The sequence below is a fragment of the Lampetra fluviatilis genome, chromosome 78 (assembly GCF_964198595.1).
Source record: "Lampetra fluviatilis chromosome 78, kcLamFluv1.1, whole genome shotgun sequence".
Taxonomy (NCBI): Eukaryota; Metazoa; Chordata; class Hyperoartia; order Petromyzontiformes; family Petromyzontidae; genus Lampetra; species Lampetra fluviatilis.
Window position 1 is genome coordinate 1289240 of NC_136352.1, and position 23054 is coordinate 1312293.

Here is a 23054-nt window from a genome sequence, read left to right on the forward strand (position 1 = left end):
CAGTAAGGAACATTCAGGCTGCCATGCCTATTCAGATTGAGGGAAGCCAGGTGGTAGCACATTCTCTATTTATTGCAGAAGTTCAAGGTTCAAATCAGACAGGCGCCCCTGTCTTCTCCAGTAATATAACCAAAATATGCACCGTCTGCTTAACAGCGGATGTAAACATACTATTGTGCAGGGGCGGTTTCTTCATTAGGGCGATTGGGCGACGCACCACCAATGTCATTCAACCAAAGAGTCACGCTAGCCGTCACTGTCAGCCTCTGGATATAGTCCAATCAGCGTCATGTCACGTTCTGTGGAGTACCGCCTCTTTTTGGGCGATTTCACTACGGCTGAGAATCGCCCCGAGTGGCCCCATAGACTTACATTCAAAGATGTTTTTTTTCGAACGGGGGCGCTGCAATGCATTCTCTATGGCTTCCGGGAGAGCATGCACTAACGTGCTTACGTCATCATACGTGCTAACGTCATCATACGTAAGCACGTTTCATCCAACAATATAATTTATCGCCACCTAGTGGAATCTTTAATAAAATAAACTTGAGTGGTTTGTTTTAAGTGAGTATATAAACAAACAAGATGTATTGTAAGAGTCACTTTATTTTTCATTAATATTAAAGAAGTGAAATTGCCTTTACATGCTTAAGCTGTTAATTTATTCATTGCATGGGTGGACCTTATCCCTATCAATCATCCAGACATTTGCCCCCCCTGAGAGATTTTGCAGGAGCCGCCACTGCTAGTGTCATTCAAAACCCAGTCATTGCATGCTAATGTCATGGTCAATATTTGTGTAATTCCAAACATCCAGAAATTACATAATGGAGATTACACATCAAGCATCGCCCCCTCGTGACAGACTCATGCCCACATGCAGGCTGGTGCAGGGCCACCTTATGCCACACAGGGGCAGCTTCCACTTGGGGGTGCTCTTCGAGTGTTTGTGATGAGATATGATACAAAACTCAGAGTTGCCGAGGCAATTAAGCAAGTACCATATAAAACACATTCCTGCAGAGGGAGCTGGTAGTAACGTTGGGTTGTTCGGTCAATGGCCAGGGTCAACGGCGGCGTGGTGTATTCCGCAAATATGCCCGACTGTGAGGGCGGGCACAAGCCGGCGTGAGTAGATTAAACGTTGAGTTTTATAAGGGCACCACGGGGTGATCATCCCCTCCCCACCCAGCCCCACCCCCCACCCAGCCCCTCCCCACCCAGCCCCTCCCCACCCAGCGCCTCCCCACCCAGCCCTACCCTCCCCACCCTCCCCTCTCCACCCAGCCCCACCCCTCCCATTTTTGGATGCACGACAGACGGACGGACAGGATAATCCCCTGTGGGCTAGTGTAACCAGGAGGTTACTACCAGTATGACATTGGGAGCTTATTGGCTCTCGCTCCTGGTTAGATATCTACCCAACCCACAGGTTCACAAACTCTGGCTGCTCTTACGCTGCAGGTTGAACCTAGAAATTGAGTGTTCAACTCCACATTCTTTCATTAAAGGCCTGTGACAAAGGTGAATCTATTGTCTCAAGCTTACACATCTACCGGGTCTCCATTTGACTTGGTATTGTCTAAGAATTTCACCCACACCTCTACTTGAACATACTGCTTGGAGTTGCCTCGCTCTGCATCAGTCAGAATTCCCCTCTGTTTCACGTTGCCTCCATCGATGTGAAGGTCGGATTTTGGAGTTGAATCTTCATCTACATATTTTATCTTCAATTATTCGCTATTCAAATCACTTCGATTTCAGACTCCACTCCTTGAGGATCTTCTGATGCCTGTGTGTTATCTGTTGTCTTTGAAGATGTGATCATGAATGTGCAAACGCCTTCCCTTACAGATTGCACTTGAAAGATGTATCTCCTGTGTGTGTTCTCTGGTGTTTATTAGGAGCAGATTAAACTGAAAATGCTTTGCCACACACAGTACACTTAAAGGGCTTTTTCCGGTGTGTGTTCTCTGGTGGCTCTAAATAACTGATGACCATGAAAATTTCTTCTCACACACAGTGCGCTTAAAAGGTTTCTTTCCTGTGTGTGTTCTCTGATGCTGTGTCAAATTTCCAGTACAATCCATGCTGTTTGCATTCTGGTCGCATTGTTTGAATATATGAATAAGTATGTTTCCATACTTATTCATATATTCAGGGTATAATAAAAAAGATTCCCTAATTCATCACACGGGCTGTTAAGGCATATAATGAGGGCTAATATGCCTGAAAACCCTATTATGTTCAAAATGAATGTCAACCCAAAATTCCAAGCACACAATTTTGACTGTCTGGCTACCAAAAGAATATTTATAAAATTAAAATTCAGCAAATATATCAAAGGATGTTGAAAATAATACTATTTGTATTATGCAGAAATGTATAAATTAATGTTCAATCGCAACTTCGAGGCGTGAAGCCAGGCTCAGACTTGTTTGAATGCTTTGATGAACAGATCTAACTTTAGCTGGAAATGTGCTGTCTTAATATATTTTACAGCAGATACAAACTTGACACTGTCACACACTGGCATGGTAAAATGTGATGGTGTGTCCAGAACCATGCCTGGCCGCCTTCATCTGCTCAGTATTAATGTTTCCTCACTTCACTATGTAATTATTTGAGGATCAATCAACATAGAAGTCCATAATAAGTTCAGCTTTCACTTATCAATGATGTTTGCTGTCGACGATTATCAAACTCTAATTGTTGAATTCATACTGCAGTGATATAACTGCGCCACCGCTCCTCACATAGATAAAGTCTTACATACACATGCATTGCACGTGAATCATTAACATATGCTATAAAAAAAAACAGCCACATTTATGACGAATTGGAATTAATCTCATCAGTGCTCATGCCATGATAGGTGCAATTTAAGGCCATGTAAGTGTGGATCACTTGTCAGTAGAGCATGCGAATGGTCCAGGTGTCAAGAGATGACTGACAGATGCACCAGCTGTGCTCCCAGCTTTCTTTCTGCATTTAAGCACCCAGCGTTCCACCCATTCATGTGAGCGTCGCTCATTCGACCTCATCATTGTTGCAGAGCAAATACCTCCAACTGCCCTGCAGCATACCTTACGGGCCTCCTCCAGAGACCGATCTTCACACCTGGCACCAGTCATCGGCAGGTCCGATCACCTCCACATCCTCTAATCTCTTCTCTAGCCAATGCCATGACTGTTTTAGCCCATAATATCTGGACTAACAGAAGCTGCTTGAGCATGCGGTGTCTGGGAATGTGGGATTCATGGTCAAACCAATGGAGCCTTGCCTGCCAAATAGACTCACTGATTATATGCTATATTAATATATTTTGGATCTGTAAGCTTCTAATACAATATAGTCTGGTTCAATAGCGGATTGATCATAAGCAGGCCAGCCTTCATTGTATAGGCCAGCACAGACGGTTATTTAATAATAATAATAGTTCAATTTGTAACGCGCGCAAATTTGCAGACGTAGTGGCCGCAACTCAGAGGCGCGGAGCCAAGCTCAGAGTCGCTCGAAAGCATGATTGTAGAGGTGTTTTTAAGTCTCTCTTGAAAGAGGCGATTGAGGTGATGCTGCGAATATGCAGAGGGATATCGTTCCAGACTGTTGGGGCTGCCACCGAGAAGCGGCGCATAGACATGACCATCCTGGATCTTGGTATCAAGAGGAGGTCGTGAGTCGCGCTGCGCAGGCATCTGCCGTGTGCTGAGCTGCAAGTTGTCAATAATGAAGAAAGGTACGGCGGGCAGGCGGATATGAAGGCATTGTGGCAGAGGCAGGCGGTCTTGTATGTGACCCTACTGGCGATGGGTAGCCAGTTGAGAGCACGGAGACAAGCTAGTGAGTCGAGACGGGATGAGTGTGGGAAATGACGACGCGTGCTAGGTTGTTTTGTAGTCTTTGAAGTTTCTTTAGGTTGCCAGCTGAGGTCCGGACTCGGCCGGAGTTGCAATAGTCAAGGCGAGACCCAACTATGCAACATGCCAATGTGTTGGCAATTTCAGTAGAGATTTAAATAAGTTAATATTTGCATCCACAGAGAAAGGAGTAATATCTGTAGCCAAGAAGACTCCCAGCAGCTTTGTTCTTTCGTTTCTTTCTAAAGCTGCTTGTCCTGGTGAGGGTCGCAGTGGCAGCACGTTGAGTATGGCGGTCCAGGCCTCCCTTTCCCTGGCGACAGACTCGAGCTCTTTGTTGGGAATTCCTAAGCGTTCCCAGGCCAGCCGAGTGACAGTCCCACCAGCGTGTCCTGGGCCAGCCCCGGGGTGTTCACCCAGTGGCACATGCCTGGTAGAGTTCCAGGGGGAGTCCAATGGGGGGGCATCCATACATATATTCTGTATTGATATCATCCCTGGGGCCCGGCCCAGGGTTGTGTTCGCCAACAAGCACCTTGTGGCCGGGAGACCCACGTATCCCGGTCTGAACAACTCTGCAGAGCAAGCGTCAGCTGCAGACAGAAAAACATATCCACACCATCTCCGTGAGTATTGAGGCACAGAGGAATGCATATATACACAGTCACACATGACTTACACGTTTATACATATTCATATTTTCAAGATATAGTGAAAGAGATTCCCCAATTCATCACACGGGCTGTTAAGGCACACAATGAGAGGGCAAATGGTCATAAATATGCCTGGACACCCGAGTATCTTCAAATTGAATGTTTACCAAAAACTCCAAGCACACAATTTCGGCTGTCTAGCTACAACAGGAATATTTATTTAAGAAAAATTAGCTAACATAGCAAAGGCTGTTGAAAAGAATACTATTTGTATTATGCAGAAATGTATAAATTAATGTTCATTTGCAACTTAGAGGTGTGAAGCCAGGCTCAGATGAGCTTGAATGCGAGGATGAACAGATCTAACTTCAGCTGCATATGTGCAGTGTTAATTTCCTGACTGTTTCCATTCTTATAAAATCTTGTTCTGTACCTGTTGAATTCCATAGCTAAATGGGGCCTTGCATGTTCTACAAAAAGATCACCTCCCTGGGAAAATCTTGACTTAAAACTTTTGTCACAGCAGGAATTCATATTCTTTGGTTATTTCGGAAAAGTCACGTAGATAGAAAATAATAATTCAAATAAAGTGAATAGAAGAAAAAAACGACTAATGTAGACTGTAGCCTGGTTATTAACCTCAGTGAGCATACTGGCCGTCTATAATGTAGACTGTAGCCTGGTTCTTAACCTCCGTTAGTGTATTGGCAGTCTATAATGTAGACTATTGCCTGTTTTTTTGATGAGACCTTTGCAATGGACGAGACCTTGGCGATGGACACTCACAGCTTTGTATAGAAAAAAAGTCCAGGCAGCTCCAACATAGTGTTACAGAAACTAATGAAAGAATGCTGCTAGACTAATTTGAAGTGAGACTTTGGATGCCAAACCAGAGCTGGTCGTGAACACATTAACCAGGTATAGGAGCTCCTCCACCACGTGTAGAACTACCTGATTATTCATGGAGAGCTGAGCAGGTGCAGTGTTGTATGACATTAAATTCCCAGGGAGGTGTTCTTTGGGTCTTTCGGTAAAGTCACGTCACTTTACCGAAAGACCCAAAGAATATGAATTCCTGCAGTTACGAAAGCTATAAGTCAAGATTTTCCCAGGGAGGTGATCTTTTTGTAGAACATATGCAAGGACCCATTTCGTCATAGAATTCTCCATGTACAGAACACGATTTTACAACTCAATATCATTGAGTAGCCATGACCAGATCATCAACATGCGTAACATGGTTGACCAGCAGGGGACGATCCCTTGACGACAGCCAGGCATCGATTAGCATATCATTGTTACTGTATGAAATGCAATTTTTTATAGGGCCATTGTGAGCTTCTCAAAACACATCATTATTTGAAAATGCTACGTAATGTAATGCATGGGGCCAGAGGGAATTTCAGCCACAAGCCAAATTGAACAAGAAAGGGATCCGACTCCTGGTCACGCAGCTTTAGATGGGCCAGCCAAAAATCATAAAAATCCTCAACGAATGTGAGCAGAGGCAGAGACATCGAAAACAAAAAACAATCCAAAACCCCAAGCCTATTTATGGTACTATAGGCCGTAATTACACCAAGAAAGCAGAGATCTAGTTTCTGCTGAAAATCCGTACCCCTGTGTTATAGCTGATGGACAGAAAATACAACAGCACGGAGGTTACATTCTTGAAAAGTGCCGTGTGAAAGCTAAAATGCCGATATTCAATACTAAACCCTTACCTAAATAATGGGGTTAGGTAAACGGCAACTAAACTATACATCACAATTGAAATAAGTACTGTACTGTATTCCAAATAAACTAAATTACTGAAATAAATGTGGAGAAACTGTATACGAAACATTCCAAGATGAGTATAAATGTATATAAATAAAGCAGACTGTGTATTTTTGAGAACCAAATTGCGCCAACACTATGAAACATACACACATCAAAAATTCCATACGTACTCAAGGAAGGTTATTATGTTTTTCACGCAATTTTTAGCTTACCTGTTCACCTTCAACACCTGTAACCTGCACACTGTTGTATGTGTCGGGTTATGAAATTTTGATGAAAATAATAAAAATTAATAATTTTCCCAAAAATGCGCAAATCGCATTAATTATGTTAATGTGTGTATTAACATGCATAAATTATGATAATGCATGTGATTATATGCATAAATTATGATAATCGCTGAGATAATCGTAGTAATTTATGCGGATGCTTGCGATGATGTTAATGTGTGCAGTTGTGATAATTAGGCTTAGCTTCGTTTATCCAGAGTTATATCAATCAGGATAACACGATTATCGTCGATTAAACATTTACTGATTATCTTAGTGTGTTTATATTATTTTAGGTCTCCAGTTTCATATCTCATCACAGGATACAGTTATCAAGAATAAGATAGTTTTGCATGGACTTGGAAAGAAGCACTCGAACAGTTGGTGTTAAGCAATTTTATTCTAACAAGCATGTGACATTCTATCATGCAGGTCAAGCATGCGTCAATAATTCAGGAATAACCAAACTCTTATGCATTTGCGATACTATGCATTCGATTAATATGAATAACTAAAATTCTTATGCAATTACGATATTATGCATTTGACTAAAATGAATGAATAAACACTTATGCATTTGCGATACTATGCAATTACCTAATATGAATGACTAAATATTTCTTATTCATGTACTCGACGGCAGCACTGCTTTGCACGATCAGTTGATATTGAATGCACCACCTCAAAATGGCAACCCTTTTTGAAACGCAAAGACAATATTTTTTTTAGTCTTATTCGTGTGCGTGCTGTGTGTGCGTTGTCCCCTCGTAATATTAATTGTGTCGTTAGCTTGTGAGGTGTAGGAGGATACAAACAGCGGCCAGAAGTTTTCTCTGGCTTGGGCGTGGCCGCCGCGAGCCCCTGCGTGTCTCTGCTTGTGCGATCTCTCTCTCTCTCCACTGCTGGATGACGAGTTGGCACGACGCTCAGTGACGCCCGGTGACGTCCGAGTCGTGCTGCTCTTGCGCTCTCTCTCCCTCTACTACTAGATGACGAGTTGGCACGACGCTCGGTGACGCCCGGTGACGTCCGAGTCGTGCTGCTCTTGCGCTCTCTCTCTCTCCACTGCTGGATGACGAGTTGGCACGACGCTCGGTGACGCCCGGTGACGTCCGAGTCGTGCTGCTCTTGCGCTCTCTCTCTCTCCACTGCTGGATGACGAGTTGGCACGACGCTCGGTGACGCCCGGTGACGTCCGAGTCGTGCTGCTCTTGCGCTCTCTCTCTCTCCACTGCTGGATGACGAGTTGGCACGACGCTCGGTGACGCCCGGTGACGTCCGAGTCGTGCTGCTCTTGCGCTCTCTCTCTCTCCACTGCTGGATGACGAGTTGGCACGACGCTCGGTGACGCCCGGTGACGTCCGAGTCGTGCTGCTCTTGCGCTCTCTCTCTCCCCACTGCTGGATGACGAGTCGGTTTTGGTTGATGCTGGTTGATCTGGGTGTGTATTAGACACACGGCGCATTCAACAGCGCTGTCCTTCTCCTCACAGCCGTTTGACCAGGCTTTCTCCACTGCTTCGCGCTCTCTGCTTTGCTCGCTTGGTCGACGCTTGGCGATCTCCGCCCTTTTACAGGTTGATTGCTTGTCGTCGCTCGTCACTCTCTCTGCTCCGTGCTTCCCTTGTTCGTGCAGCTGCCAGCTTCACTCGCACTTAACTTCGTTCTGCGAGAAGCGACACCTGCTATCGGCATCGGTGTTTCGTTTCCTCACGACGCTCCGCCAGCCGGAGCACGGCTGAAACCCAGCCCCGACCCAGGTTGAACTCAGACTTCTGCGACTCGAACGACCCCTCCTCGTTCCATCACTTCTCGAGGCACAACCGCCCCAGCTCTCTTGCGAGCCCCGTCGCAACACTGCGTCGCAAGCCGAGTTGTGAGACTGAGCGCGACTCGGACAGACTGCTCTCAGACTGTCACTTTAACGATGTCTCGTCGTTCCATCTCTCCTCGAGGCACGACGCGCCTCCGCTCTCTTGCGAGCCCCGTCGCAACACCGCGTCGCAAGCCGAGTTGCGAGACTGAGCACGACTCAACCCAGACTGCTCTCAGGCTGCCACTTTAACGATGTCTCGTCGTCCCATCTCTTCTCGAGGCACGACTGCCACAGCTCCCTTGCGTGCCCCGTCGCACCGCTGAGCGCGACTCGGACCGACTCAACCCAGACTGTCCTTTCGCGGTGTGCGCCCGTGCTAACTCAAAACGTGACTCCCCTCTCTTCGCGTCTCTTGCGAGAGAAAACAAACAAGACAGAGCGAGAAGAAGCAGACACCCCCCCCCCCCCTTGTGACCTTTTGCTCCCTCCTTGCCCGTCAGACCCCGCTGAAAGACAAACGTGGCTGAGGAGATGTTTGTAGTACATTTATGTGGTCCTGTGTGTTACATTTATTCTTGAATTATATTTTATGAGTTCCTTCGGTCTTAGTATCGTGGTAATCATTCGTCTATGTTTAATGAATATTCGTAATGATTCTCGTCACATTATTATTTTGGCTTCGCCAAGTTTAGTTCTCCAGAGATTGGTGTTTATTCTGAGTTATATTTTAATGTCCTGAGGTTAAGCGTAATTATGTTTCCACTTAAGCTTTCTGGAATTCGTACTCTTTAGTTTTTATTTTTATTTTTTTGGAAGGTCGTGTAGGTAGGAAACATATAATAATAGAAAAAATATTACTGTTTGTTGGTTAATTATCTTTGTTAAGTTTCTACTTTTCGGTAAGGAAAACGTTAAGAAAACGCGAAGTTTCAACCGTTATTTATTCTGCCCTTATCTGTACATCTCCAGATGTCTTGGGAGGCTAGTCCATACATCTTTTGTCCATCTGGATGTCTATGACCTCTTTGTGACCGAATTCTCAACATTTTAACCGCCCTCCATGTTTCATGGATTCCTGGTGTGCTTGTGAGGAGAAGTGAGTTGTTTTCATTAATTAATTAAAAAAAAAGGTGTATATATATAGATTAAAAAAAAATTATTATATATTTTTTTGAATTGTTCTTAATTAAAAAAAGGGTATAGACACAACAACACTCCAACACCCTGCCGCTGCTATATTTTTTCTCATTTACCACATTATCCTTACATATTATAAGGCCAGCATTTTTCCCACAAAATTCATTAACTTCCGGCTCCTTACTGTCCTCTCTGCACACGCACAGCTCACCTCTAATATACTGCAATATTTCATCATGGAACCTTTGCCAGTACTAAAATATGAGAATAGGTTTTCCACGTTTTTCTGGCAACAAAACAGGTGTTAAGATGTTAAAACACCAAACTGAAACCTTTTACAAGTGTAATGGGTTCTGGAGACACTTGTAGAGGTAACTTCTTTATTACAGTGATACCTCGGTTCACGAACGCTTCAGTTCACGAACAACTCGGTTCACGAATAGAAAATTTCATAAAAATATGCTCCGGTTCACGAACTCCGCTTCGGTTCACGAACAGGAGCCGCGGCCATTTTTATGCTAATTCCAGGCTGTCACATGGTCGTGACTTCCTGTAGGAAGATCGTGGAGAGAAGCAGAGACAGAAAGAAGTACTGTGAGTACTGTGAAGACACTTTGAGTGACTTTTTGGTGTGCTTTTTAGCACATACAGTACTGTACTACTGTACTGTACAATACTGTACTTACTGTATTGTACAGTTCACCCGTTTGAGTGCTTACTGGGACTCTCCCTCCAAAAAATAACCGCCTCCCACCCGCCTCCCACCTGCCTTCCTCCATGCCAGAAGTCATCTCAAGCAAGGTTAGTGTTCTCTCTTTATACATTACTATACTGTACAGTACTACAGTAATGTGTATTGTCATTTGTTTCATATTTTTGTGCTTCAAAAACCAAAAAAAAAGGTCAGAACGGATTAACCGGATTTACATTGAACCCTATGGGAAAATGTGCCTCGGTTCACGACCAATTCGGTTCACGACCAGAGTCAGTTCACGAATTAAGTTCGTGAACCGAGGTATCACTGTACAATCCAACACTCCAACAGTCATTTTACTCTGTTACAGCCTAGGTGCACAGCTTAGATCCACTACTCTGGCTACACTCTGGAACTCGCCCTCACAAGGACGTACAGCCGGGAGTTCCAGAGTCCCACCACTGGCTCTCACAGCATCCCAGGGTCCTGAGATGGCTGGTCTTGGGTCTTGGGTCTTGAGCTACAACTGGCCCTGATCGTCCAGGGAGCTCCCCTTTTATGCCTAGTCCCCAACGAGGGGTGGGGCCGTGTGCGCCCCCAGATATCCCACAGAGCACACACAGCCCCCCCCGTTGGTGGCGCCAAGGGGCTTAAGCGTCTGGGCCGCCCGGGAACCCAGCGCCTGGCGCCAAGAGGCTTAAGCGTCTGGGTCGCCTGGGAACCCAGTGCCCGGCGCCAAGGGGCCCAAGCGCCTGGGCCGCCCAGGGTCCCAGAGCCCCCAGCAGCCCCTCCCTTCTTATGTCACTACACAAGGAATCATGTGTGCATTAACCACAATACTTGTGGTCAGAATGCAAACAAAAACATACTCTGATAGAAAATGCATTCTTGATTTGAAGCTTTCGTAACTGTAGGAACTCATACTCTTTGGTTCTTTCGGGAAAGTCACATAGGTATAAAATAAAATAAATCACGACGTTTCGGGTGCAACACAAGCGTCCATTATCAGGTGGGAAAGCATGGTCTGAGGCAGACTGTTTTAAAAGGTTTGAAATGGGTGTAGCCCAAGGGTCATAAAGAAGTGGCCAGGGCTAGTGTTGTTAATGTGATAAATTAGCATGTTAATGTGAAATCGAAGAGTCGTGCAATCCAAAACGGCCTCCCTATGATAGAGAAGGAGCGAGGTTCTACCTGGGTAAACAACTACCACCACGACAACAATAACCACGATGTGAACTTCTCACTTCGGATCTCAGTGAGCACGCACTAAAATAAATCACGCTTGCTAACACAGAGCGCACGCCCGGGATATACTGCCGAGATCATCGATGACCTCGCTGCCGAGAAAGTTCAGCAGTATCTGACAAGCACAACGGGGTGGAAGCCAGATGCCAATTGCCCAAATCCCCCATTTAACATCCTTGCCGAGCACGCGCACATGTGTGTGTGAGATTTGCTCGCGAGCGTGCGGAATTCCGATGGCTGGGACGGGATAGCACCATTGCAAGTATTCTTCTAGAGGAGGAGAAGCTCGCCAGGACGGTGAGGGGGGGGGTCGAGGAAGCCTCCGGGATCCCGTGAGACAACCCCAGGATGGGTGGCAGGGATACAGACTGGTATAGGAGATATCGTAGGCCATGTGACTCAAGTACGCAAGGAGGTAACCCAAGTATGCGGGGAGGTAACCCAAGTACACCTGAATGTGACCAAGCTGCAGTCCACAGCGGAGATAGTCCAGTCCAAGGTGGGAGGGCTACGCTCCATGGTCGGGCGGCTACCCAGGCGAGTATCTCAATAAGAGGCAGAACTCGAACAAATGCGCACTGGGAGGGTAAGGGGGAGTGAGAAAGGGGCCTCTAAAGGAGCCACCGCCCTTCCCCGTGCGTGCTATCTATAGTGAGGGAAAAAAGTATTTTGATCCCCTGCTGATTTTGAACGTTTGCCCATTGACACAGAAATGACCAGTCTATAATTTTAATGGTAGGTTTATTTGAACAGTGAGAGGCATAATAACAACAATAAAATCCAGAAAAACGCATGTTAAAATGTTATAAATTAATTTGCATTTTCATGAGGGAAATAAGTATTTGACCCCTCTCAATCAGAAATATTTCTGGCTCCCAGGTGTCTTTTATACAGAAAACGAGCTGAGATTAGGAGCACACTCTTAAAGGGAGTGCTCCTAATCTCAGCTTGTTACCTGTATAAAAGACACCTGTTCACAGAAGCAATCAATCAAATTCCAAACTCTATACCATGGCCAAGACCAAAGAGCTCTCCAAGGATGTCAGGGATGAGATTGTAGACCTACACAAGGCTGGAATGGGCTACAAGACCATCACCAAGCAGCTTGGTGAAAAGGTGACAACAGTTGGTGCGATTATTCGCAAATGGAAGAAACACAAAAAAACTGTCAATCTCCCTCGGCCTGGGGCTCCATGGAAGATCTCACCTCGTGGAGTTGCAATGATCATGAGAACGGTGAGGAATCAGCCCAGAACTACACGGGAGGATTTTGTCAATGATCTCAAGGCAGCTGGGACCATAGTCACCAAGAAAACAGTTGGTAACACACTATGCCATGAAGGACTGAAATCCTGCAGCGCCCGCAAGGTCCCCCTGCTCAAGAAAGCACATATACATGCCCGTCTGAAGTTTGACAATGAATATCTGAATGATTCAGAGGACAACTAGGTGGTCAGATGAGACCAAAATGGAGCTCTTTGGCATCAACTCAACTCGCCGTGTTTGGAGGAGAAGGAATGCTGCCTATGACACCAAGAACACCATCCCCACCGTCAAACATAGAGGTGGAAACATTATGCTTTGGGGCTGTTTTTCTGCTAAGGGGACAGAACAACTTCACCGCATCAAAGGGACGATGGACGGGGCCATTGTTGTGTCTATACCCTTTTTTTTATTAAGAACAATTAAAAAAAATGTATTATATTTTTATATTATCTATATATCTTTTTTTTTAATTAAACAATGAAAACAACTCACTTCTCCTCACAAGCACACCAGGAATCCATGAAACATGGAGGGCGGTTAAAATGTTGAGAATTCGGTCACAAAGAGGTCATAGACATCCAGATGGACAAAAGATGTATGGACTAGCCTCCCAAGACATCTGGAGATGTACAGATAAGGTGCAGAGTAAATAACGGTTGCAACTCGCGTTTTCTTAACGTTTTCCTTACCGAAAAGTAGAAACTTAACAAAGATAATTAACCAACAAACAATAATATTTTTTTTTTATTAGTATATGTTTCCTACCTACACGACCTTCCTAAAAACTAAAGAGTACGAATTCCAGAAAGCTTAAGTGGAAACATAGTTGCACTTAACCTCAGGACATTAAAATATAACTCAGAATAAAACACCAATCTCTGGAGAACTAAACTTGGCGAAGCCCCAAAATAATAATGTGACGAAGATCATTACGAATATTCATTAAACATAGACGAATGATAACCACGATACTAAGACCGAAGGAACTCATAAAATATAATTCAAGAATAAATGTAACACACAGGACCACATAAGGATCGCATACATCTCCTCGACCACCTTTGTCTTCCAGCGGGGTCTGACCTCAGAATGACCCACGCAGGCCAAGCAAGGAGGGAGCAAAAAGGTCACAGGGGGGAATCGGTGCCTGACATTCCAAAGATATCTGTTTTTTTATTCTGTTTGTTTTCTCTCGCAAGAGATGCGGAGAGAGGAGAGGGGAGTCACGTTTTGAGTTAGGCACGGACACACACCGCCTGAGGGCAGTCAGTCCGAGTCGCGCTCAGCGTTGCGACGGGGCACGCAAGGGAGCTGTGGCAGTCGTGCCTCGAGAAGAGATGGGACGACGAGACATCGTTAAAGTGGCAGCCTGAGAGCAGTCTGGGTCGAGTCGTGCTCAGTCTCGCAACTCGGCTTGCGACGCAGCGTTGCGACAGGGCTCGCAAGAGAGCTGGGGCAAATCGTGCCTCGAGGAGAGATGGAACGAGGAGGGGTCGTTCGAGTCGCAGAAGTCTGAGTTCAACCTGGGTCGGGGCTGGGTTTCAGCCGTGCTCCGGCTGGCGGAGCGTCGTGAGGAAACGAAACACCGATGCCGATAGCAGGTGTCGCTTCTCGCAGAACGAAGTTAAGTGCGAGTGAAGCTGGCAGCTGCACGAACAAGGGAAGCACGGAGCAGAGAGAGTGATGACAAGCAATGAACCTGTAAAAGGGCGGAGATCGCCAAGCGTCGACCAAGCGAGCAAAGCAGAGAGCGCGAAGCAGTGGAGGAAGCCTGGTCAAACGGCTGTGAGGGAGAGGACAGCGCCATCGAATGCGCCGTGTGCCTGAGGGCACACCGACCAACGACCAGTGTGAACACACAAGACGTCCAGAGCGACGGCGAGCATCGTGCCGACTCAACAATCAATCGAGCAGTGGAGAAGCCGGGGGCTGCCACCAAGAGAGCGCGAGCGCCACCGAGCGCCACCGAGCGACACCGAGCGACAACGAGCGCCACCCAGCGCCACCGAGCCACACGAGCGACCGAGCATCTTCAAGGACAGCATCGTGCCAACTCGTCATCTAGCAGCAGTGGAGAGAGAGAGCGCAAGAGCAGCACGACTCGGACGTCACCGGGCGTCACCGAGCGTCGTGCCAACTCGTCATCTAGCAGTAGAGGGAGAGAGAGCGCAAGAGCAGCACGACTCGGACGTCACCGGGCGTCACCGAGCGTCGTGCCAACTCGTCATCCAGCAGTGGAGGGAGAGAGAGCGCACGAGCAGAGACACGCAGGGGCTCGCGGCGGCCACGCCCAACCCAGAGAAAACTTCTGGCCGCTGTTTGTATCCTCCTACACCACACAAGCTAACGACACAATTAATATTACGAGGGGACAACGCACACACAGCACGCACACGAATAAGACTTAAAAAGAAAATTGTCTTTGCGTTTCAAAAAGGGTTGCCATTTTGAGGTGGTGCGTTCAATATCAACTGATCGTGCAAGCAGTTGCTGCCGTCGAGTTACATGAATAAAAAATGTTTAGTCATTCATTTTCGTTAACTGCATAATCACGCCAATGAAGAAGTATTTTTAGTCATTCATTTTCGTTACTGCATAATCTTGTCCATGAATTTATTGACGTATACCTGCTTTTGCATGATAGAATGTCACATGCTTGTTAGAATAAAATTGCTTAACACCAACTGTTCGAGTGCTTCTTTCCAAGTCCATGCAAAACTGTCTTATTCATAAGAGCTGTTACCTGCGATGAGATATGAAAATGGAGACCTAAAATAACATAAACACACTAAGATAATCGGTAAACGTTTAATCGATGATAATCGTGTTATCCTGATTGATATAACCCTGGATAAACGAAACCAAGCTGAATTATCACAACTGCACACATTAACATAATCGCAAGCATACGCATAAATTACTACGATTATCTCCGCGATTATCATAATTTATGCATATAATTACACGCATTATCATAGTTTATGCATGTTAATACACGCATTAACATAATTAATGCGATTTGCGCATTTTTGGGAAATTTTTTAATTTTTATTATTTTCATCAAAATTTCATAACCCGACACATACAACACCATGTACCGTCAAATCTTGGGTGAGAACCTCCTTCCCTCAGCCAGGGCATTGAAAATGGGTCGTGGATGGGTATTCCAGCATGACAATGACCCAAAACACATGGCCAAGGCAACAAAGGAGTGGCTCAAGAAGAAGCACATTAAGGTCCTGGAGTGGCCTAGCCAGTCTCCAGACCTTAATCCCAAAGAAAATCTGTGGAGGGAGCTGAAGGTTCGAGTTGCCAAACGTCAGCCTCGAAACCTTAATGACTTGGAGAAGATCTGCAAAGAGTGGGACAAAATCCCTCCTGAGATGTGTGCAAACCTGGTGGCCAACTACAAGAAACGTCTGACCTCTGTGATTGCCAACAAGGGGTTTGCCACCAAGTACTAAGTCATGTTTTGCAGAGGGGTCAAATACTTATTTCCCTCATTAAAATGAAAATCAATTTATAAATTTTTGATATGCGTTTTTCTGGATTTTTGTTGTTGTTATTCTGTCTCTCATTATTCAAATAAACCTACCATTAAAATTATAGACTGCTTATTTCTTTGTCAGTGGGCAAACGTATAAAATCAGCAGGGGATCAAATACTTTTTTCCCTCACTGTACGCGACCAATGGGGGAATCTCGTGAGAGACTGTCCCCAGATCGCCTGCACGAGAGAAGCACCAGGGTTAAACACCAAGGCCTCCTTAAAGAGGGGACCACAAAGGGGTGCAATCGACGTGGTCCAAACACAAATAAACTGTCATGATAAAGATGAGCGAGTGACCCCCACGCAGATGCCGACAACAACACCCCAGAATGCGGCGACTGCGGGTGACTGGCTGTGGGAGCTGATGGCAGGAATAATGGGGGCCACGTCGCTCGTGGAAGGGCAGGTGAACAGGCGGCGTACCCGTATTCTGCTGGACACGGAGGCGGTAACGTCACTCGTGAGTGCAACACACTGCAGCGTGGTCGGGGTTGAAGTGGGCCGCCTACAGGCCCCGGATCGTGCACTGCACACTGCAAGTGGAAGTGGGATGGGACTGCTGGGGAGGGTCACCCTTAAGGGTCGCCTCGTACACCAGGTGTGTAATCAGGAGTTATACGTGTCGAGCGTGTTATGCCACGAGTGTATTGCAGGTACCGACCTCCTGAAAAAGTTGGGGCTCAACGTGCAGCCCCGCCAACGATGCGCCACCGTGGAGGGCAGCGGGGAGCGGATTCCTTTCTTGGGACAAGAGCCGGGTTGCCCCCGCTTCGAGCCCGTGGCCGCTATCCTGGCGTCGGCCGTCACCGTCGGCATTGGTGTTCCACTGGGTTTTCCATTTTTGTCCCAAACCTAAACTCAAAATATATTTGGTGATGGTCAAACAGTTCAATGCAGGACCCACCTGAAACATAACCTTTAACTAAATAAGAAATTAAATTGGAAAACCCTCAAACACAGTACACTATTTAACATGTAGGCTTTCGCGACCAATATTATTCATAATATAGGTTTTTGGGTCAGATCGTCACCGCGCAACACGACCGCTCCCCACATTACACACACGGGGTACACTCACACAGAGTACTCTAACACACGGAGTACGCTCGCACACAGAGTGCACTCACGCACGCAGAGTACGCTTGAGGAGTACACTCACACAAATGAGTACACTCACTCACAGTATTTTTTTATTAGGGTCCTTCGATTTTTCCCTCACACATTTAGTAACATGCATTTAGATTATCTGGCTGCTATAATCTTCCACGTGATAAGCTATTTCGTTGAGCTATCATCTATGGCCAGGTGGCTTCTGACAAAGATCTAACAGCTCAGTGAGCCTTGGTTGGTAATATAAAAAAAGTTGTTTATCGGTCTAAAGGGTGCATCAGCAAAACCAACTCGGCAGAACGCTCCTGAATTAGAGTGCTGAGACTCATTGTGGTAATGTACTCGAGTGTGCACCATGGTGGCTGGGAGATGTTACTTGTCTCTCCCAGAGGTGTGGACTCGAGTCATGTGACTTGGACTCGAGTCAGACTCGAGTCATGAATTTGATGACTTGCGACTCGACTTGGACTTGCATAACAATGACTTTGTCCCACCTATGAGATGTGGACTCGAGTCATGTGACTTGGACTCGAGTCAGACTCGAGTCATGAATTTGATGACTTGCGACTCGACTTGGACTTGCATAACAATGACTTTGTCCCACCTCTGGTCTCTCCTGGTTTACAGGTTGTGGGTTCGATCCCGACCCCTCCTGTATATTTGGAGTTTGCGTGTCTCTCTCTCTCCCCGTGGTCGCGTGGATTTTCCCTCCACATTTAGAGTCAACATCACCACGCGTTTAGAGTATTTGACCGATATTCATTCCCACACATTGATAAGCCACTTTGTTTTGGGCAGGTCGCTTCTGAAAACAAGCGCGGTATAGCAGCTGAAGTGGGCTTGGCCTGGTAAGATAAAAAAAACTGTATTAAAAGAAAAAAAGTTTGAAAGTCGTGAGCCAGATGAAGACAAATTAAACTTAAGCAGAGAATCAAATCAAATGCAATCAGGCAAGGGCAAGGCCCTGCGTTGTAATGTTCCAACCTGGACATCGATTCCATACTCGCTGCTACTCAATTGATATCCCTACGAGGGGGAGAAGGAGCGAGGCTCTACCTGGGTAAACAACAACAACCACCACCGCAACAACAACCACGATGTGAACTTCTCACCTCGGATCTCAGTGAGCGCGCGCGCGGATCGGCAGCTTCCTGGTGTTTCGTGACGTCACGCGGCAGCAGGTGACATGACGTCACTAGCGGGGTACACCTCCCCCTCACGCCGATGAGGTAATGCAGTGGTGAGGTCAGTGAGCGGGGTTAGAGTTTAAGTTCATTAAGATTCCTATTCCAATTTAAAGCTTTCGTGACTGCAGGGATTCATCTTCTTGGTTCTTTCGGTAAAGTCACGTAGAAGGGAAGTAATAAAATAATAAAAATAAAACATAATAAAAAAATTCTCACGACGTTTCGGCCACAACGCAAGGAGCCGTCCTCAGGTGAAAACCAGGTCTGTCAGGGCGACAGCGTCTGAATGAAACAGCACCATGCTTGGAGCATATATTTAAGCTGGGTTGGAAGGGGGGGAAATGGCGCCTTGACAAAAGAATTTGTATATCAAGAGGAATTTAGCATATTTATGGGAAATGCAGGATTGTGATTAGTACTACTTATGCCCGTGCATTATGCAGGATTAGCAGCATCAAAGGGAGGGGATATGGGAAATGCAGGTATGTGATTAACTCAGCTTATTGTAGAGTATATTTAGTATTCTGATGATACTATGTAGTTTATACTTTAGTTGTTTACGTGGTGGTTTTAGTTACTGCAGCTACATACTATTAACACTCCTTCCCTTTATTAATGCTACCCCTATCCCCTCCCTTTGATGCTGATAATCCTGCATAATGCACGGGCATAAGTAGTACTAATCACATACCTGCATTTCCCATATCCCCTCCCTTTGATGCTGCTAATCCTGCATAATGCACGGGCATAAGTAGTACTAATCACATACCTGCATTTCCCATAAATATGCTAAATTCCTCTTGATATACAGATTATTTTGTCAAGGCGCCCTTTCCCCCCTTCCAACCCAGCTTAAATATATGCTCCAAGCATGGTGCTGTTTCATTCAGACGCTGTCGCCCTACGTGACTTTACCGAAAGAACCAAGAAGATGAATTCCTATTCAATTTATCCCTCTATTGAACATTGACCCTTTGGGTGCGTGAGCTCAACAACGTGAACATTGTGTGTACAAACTGTGTATACAGTGTATGTACAAACTGTGTATAGTGTGTGTGGGGGCCGTATAATATAAACACGTTCTACTTGATTAAAGTCTTTTTAATAAATGTATTCTCCTACAACATCAGAGTGTAGCGCCACATTAAATACGCACTGCAATGGCAATAGTTTAAAGCGATTTGAAGCATGTTTAAAAATTTTTGGGGGGGAGGGTGGGCAGAGCTTTGTGACGTCATATTTGAGGGGGGGAGGCTGACTTTTTATGACGTCGTGTGACGAAATAGGGGGGGTCAAAAATCGTCCAAAATCGCGTGACGTCATTTATGGACAGCCCCTGTATACAAACTGTGTGTACACTGTTGGCACAGTAGGGGACACAGGTGGTGCATCGGCCAGTCATCTCAGTTGAACCATAGCACCTGTTGTATATGTTGGTTATGAAAATTTGTTATGTGTTGTATGCGTGCGTGGGTGAAATTATTATGTTGTATATGTGGGTTATGAATATTCAGTGAAAATAATAATAATCAAATGAAATTTGGCCAAATGTGTAATTATCCGGAAATATGTTAATTTATGTAATTATGCACATTTAATTATGCCAATTCGAGAGGTAATCGTAGTAATTATGCGAGTGGGTGTAATTATGATAATGCAAGTCGTTATGATAACCAGACCCCGCCTCGGTGACGAGGGTGGGTTATCGATCGGAATAAGGCAATTAATCGTATGCAGTTATGCAGGTGTGGTGTAAGTATGCAAGATTAACTTAGATTAACTCGGCATCGTTGTCTAGGTTCGTCTCATTCTCGCTTTAACATTCCCAGAGTGGGTATTCGTGGTTATATTTTAGGTCCCCGGTTCACCCCGTTATCCCTTTAACATTTACTGAGTATGTATTAGTGTGTTTATTAAGGTCACCAAGTTCAGATCTCAACGCAGAAGCAGATCTTATGCATAGATTTCAGGAAAGAATCACACAACCACTTCTGTATTAATCAATTTATTACTAATTCAACCTCAACTATGATATAGTATGCGAACTCTCAATCCCGGAACGTCAACACGGCATCAATACAGTATCATCAACGATTGTCTGATTTCACTTTGACAACGGCACATGGATCCCGCATAACGCGATGGTTGTTAGTGAGAGAGAGAGTCGTTAAAATATGCAAATACTATGCTAAGAAAAACCTTAACGTTAATGAATGATTATACTCAATATTGTTCACGCAGTACCGCACTCCTTATTGATCATACGCAACCCTTATCACGTTGTTAGCACCTTGGGTCACGGGACAGTTGAATATTCTGTAGAGGATGCGAGTACGTGCGGCGATTATGACTGAAAGATACTTGAAAGATTATACGGCGATAAAAAAACACAATCAAAAACAGTTATTATTCTTAAAGGCACCAATCTCAACAGATACTTCGGCACGTTATCTGACAACAGAATGGCTCAGAGTAAGGGCCTGCGACGGTGCTCCTTTCCCAAAGATCGTTATCTTATACCAAGTTTACTAATTGGGGACCAGATCACCTGATAAGGATCTGGTGGGCCACCACTCCCCACGTGAGCGTGGCTCGGCGGAAGGAGGTGCCAAGAATCAATTCGTATTGATGGATCTGTTGGGAATGTATGCGATTAAGAGTACAGCCCACTAAATATTAAAGATAAAAATTACGAATACACTTATAAACGACGGATGGCCATCACTCGGTCTTCGTTGTGATGCCTTCACAGCCACGGATGGCTTATGGGTTCGAGTGTGTTTGAGTGGTAAGAGTTGTCTTGAATAGTCAGTGTTCAGAGTCGGTTCTTTATGTCAAACAGACGCCTGGTGGTCGTGTGGTGAGGGGGCGGTGCGCGTCATACGTATCAGTCGCTCCCCTGTCACCGTGGTGAAATGGTTTGGATGCCTGTTGATACGCTGTCGCAGTTCGGAACCCGGTCGGTAGGTGGCGCCCACAGCTCGCTCGCAGCGTGCAGTGTTGGGTTGTCGACCAGGGTGAGCACGGAGCCTCGTCGCCAAACCGCGACGCTCGCCACTCCGGCGGCAGCAGAGACCTCCGACTCGGCAGAGGTTGACCCACGCAGGCCGAGTTGAGCTGTCAAGCGGGTCTTGCCCGCCTGCAGAGGAGATGGGGAGCCGCTTGAGTCGAGCCCCGAGAGCCGGCTCCGGTGAGCCGATCGAACTCGGCTGAGTCCCAGACGAGCTGAAGAGTCGAGCCGACCCGCTGGTCGCAGCTCGCTCCTGAGTCGACCCTCCCGGTCGAGCTGAAGATGAGTCGAGCCGACCCGCTGGTCGCAGCTCGCTCCTGAGTCGACCCTCCCGGTCGAACTGAAGATGAGTCGAGCCGACCCGCTGGTCGCAGCTCGCTCCTGAGTCGACCCTCCCGGTCGAACTGGTTTCCAATGCTCAGGGTCCTTTCTTTTATGCCGAAAAATCCCTTTGGACCCTGCCCACAAGGCGGGGTTTCTTTCGATTTACTGTGTCAGGATCTGTCCGTAGGTAGGTGTGTCCATGTGTGTGTCCGTACGTCCGTATGTCCTTGTGTGCATCACTCACGGTATATTCCGTTGTCATACTCCCTCCATAAAATCCACGAGCAAACAATCAGGTGTTACAAATTGCCTCGAGGTCGTCTCTCTGTCTGGGTGCGATATTATCTCTTGTTTGGCCTTCTTCATGAACCAAAACACAGACGTTACAAATCGTCTCATAGGCATCTTTGTCCGTGTTGCACCACCTGGAAGGAGGGGCAACACTCCCTCCGACCCTCACTGACGCACAAAGAAATGGGTAAAAAGTTGTAACATTTGTCCCTTACCATTTCACAGTTATGATTCTGTATGTAACCTAAGGTCTGTCATTTCCCATCGTGGTGCTTGACTCAAGTGGAGGTGTTTCCCCGAGCGTATACACACTCCTATCCCGCGCTGCGGGGATACAAAGACGGCCGGGATCTCCCTTTCTCTCCGACCCTGGGTTTAACATCGCTCTTTTATTATGTATTTTATATTCGACCTGGTGGTGATTCATCCCGTTATGCTTCGGGTCGAGTTGTATATAAAGTATTAAAGTATGGAAATAACATTTCATATCAATAACTTTAGCCTACCCTGTTGTTAAATTCCGACTTTAACGTGACTTTAATAGCAATACAGAATAATTGAGCTTTTTGTCTTAACTAGGCGAACACGAACTTCTGGTGACCCCCGCAGCCTCGCTGTTCAGCTGAGCCTGCATCCTTGAGAGATGCACAACACCCTTATTCTCGTCTCACTTTGGTCATCCAACCTTCTGCTCTGGGAGTGTTATTAATTTCAGGACAAAGGCCCCCTCACGTTCAGACGTGCAGGGTTGTTTAAATCAGCTCCCTCCCCTGTGCACACAGCCTTGAGCTGGGTTTATCTTTGCTCCCTCCCCTGTGCACACGTGTTCCAATTAGCTCGGAATCCCTAAACACACAATCAG

General features: G+C 46.0%; 1 long non-coding RNA gene and 1 pseudogene across 1 annotated transcript; both read right to left on the minus strand.

Moving 5' to 3' along the window:
* The window catches only part of LOC144953588 (uncharacterized), a 135199-nt pseudogene that overhangs the window by 10579 nt on the left and 101566 nt on the right, over positions 1-23054 (minus strand).
* On the minus strand, positions 1315-18553 carry LOC144953575 (uncharacterized). Its single transcript, XR_013640835.1, has 3 exons — positions 18493-18553; positions 16932-17122; positions 1315-4453 (listed from the first exon to the last, which is right to left on the minus strand). It is a non-coding gene; the product is annotated as an uncharacterized LOC144953575 (long non-coding RNA).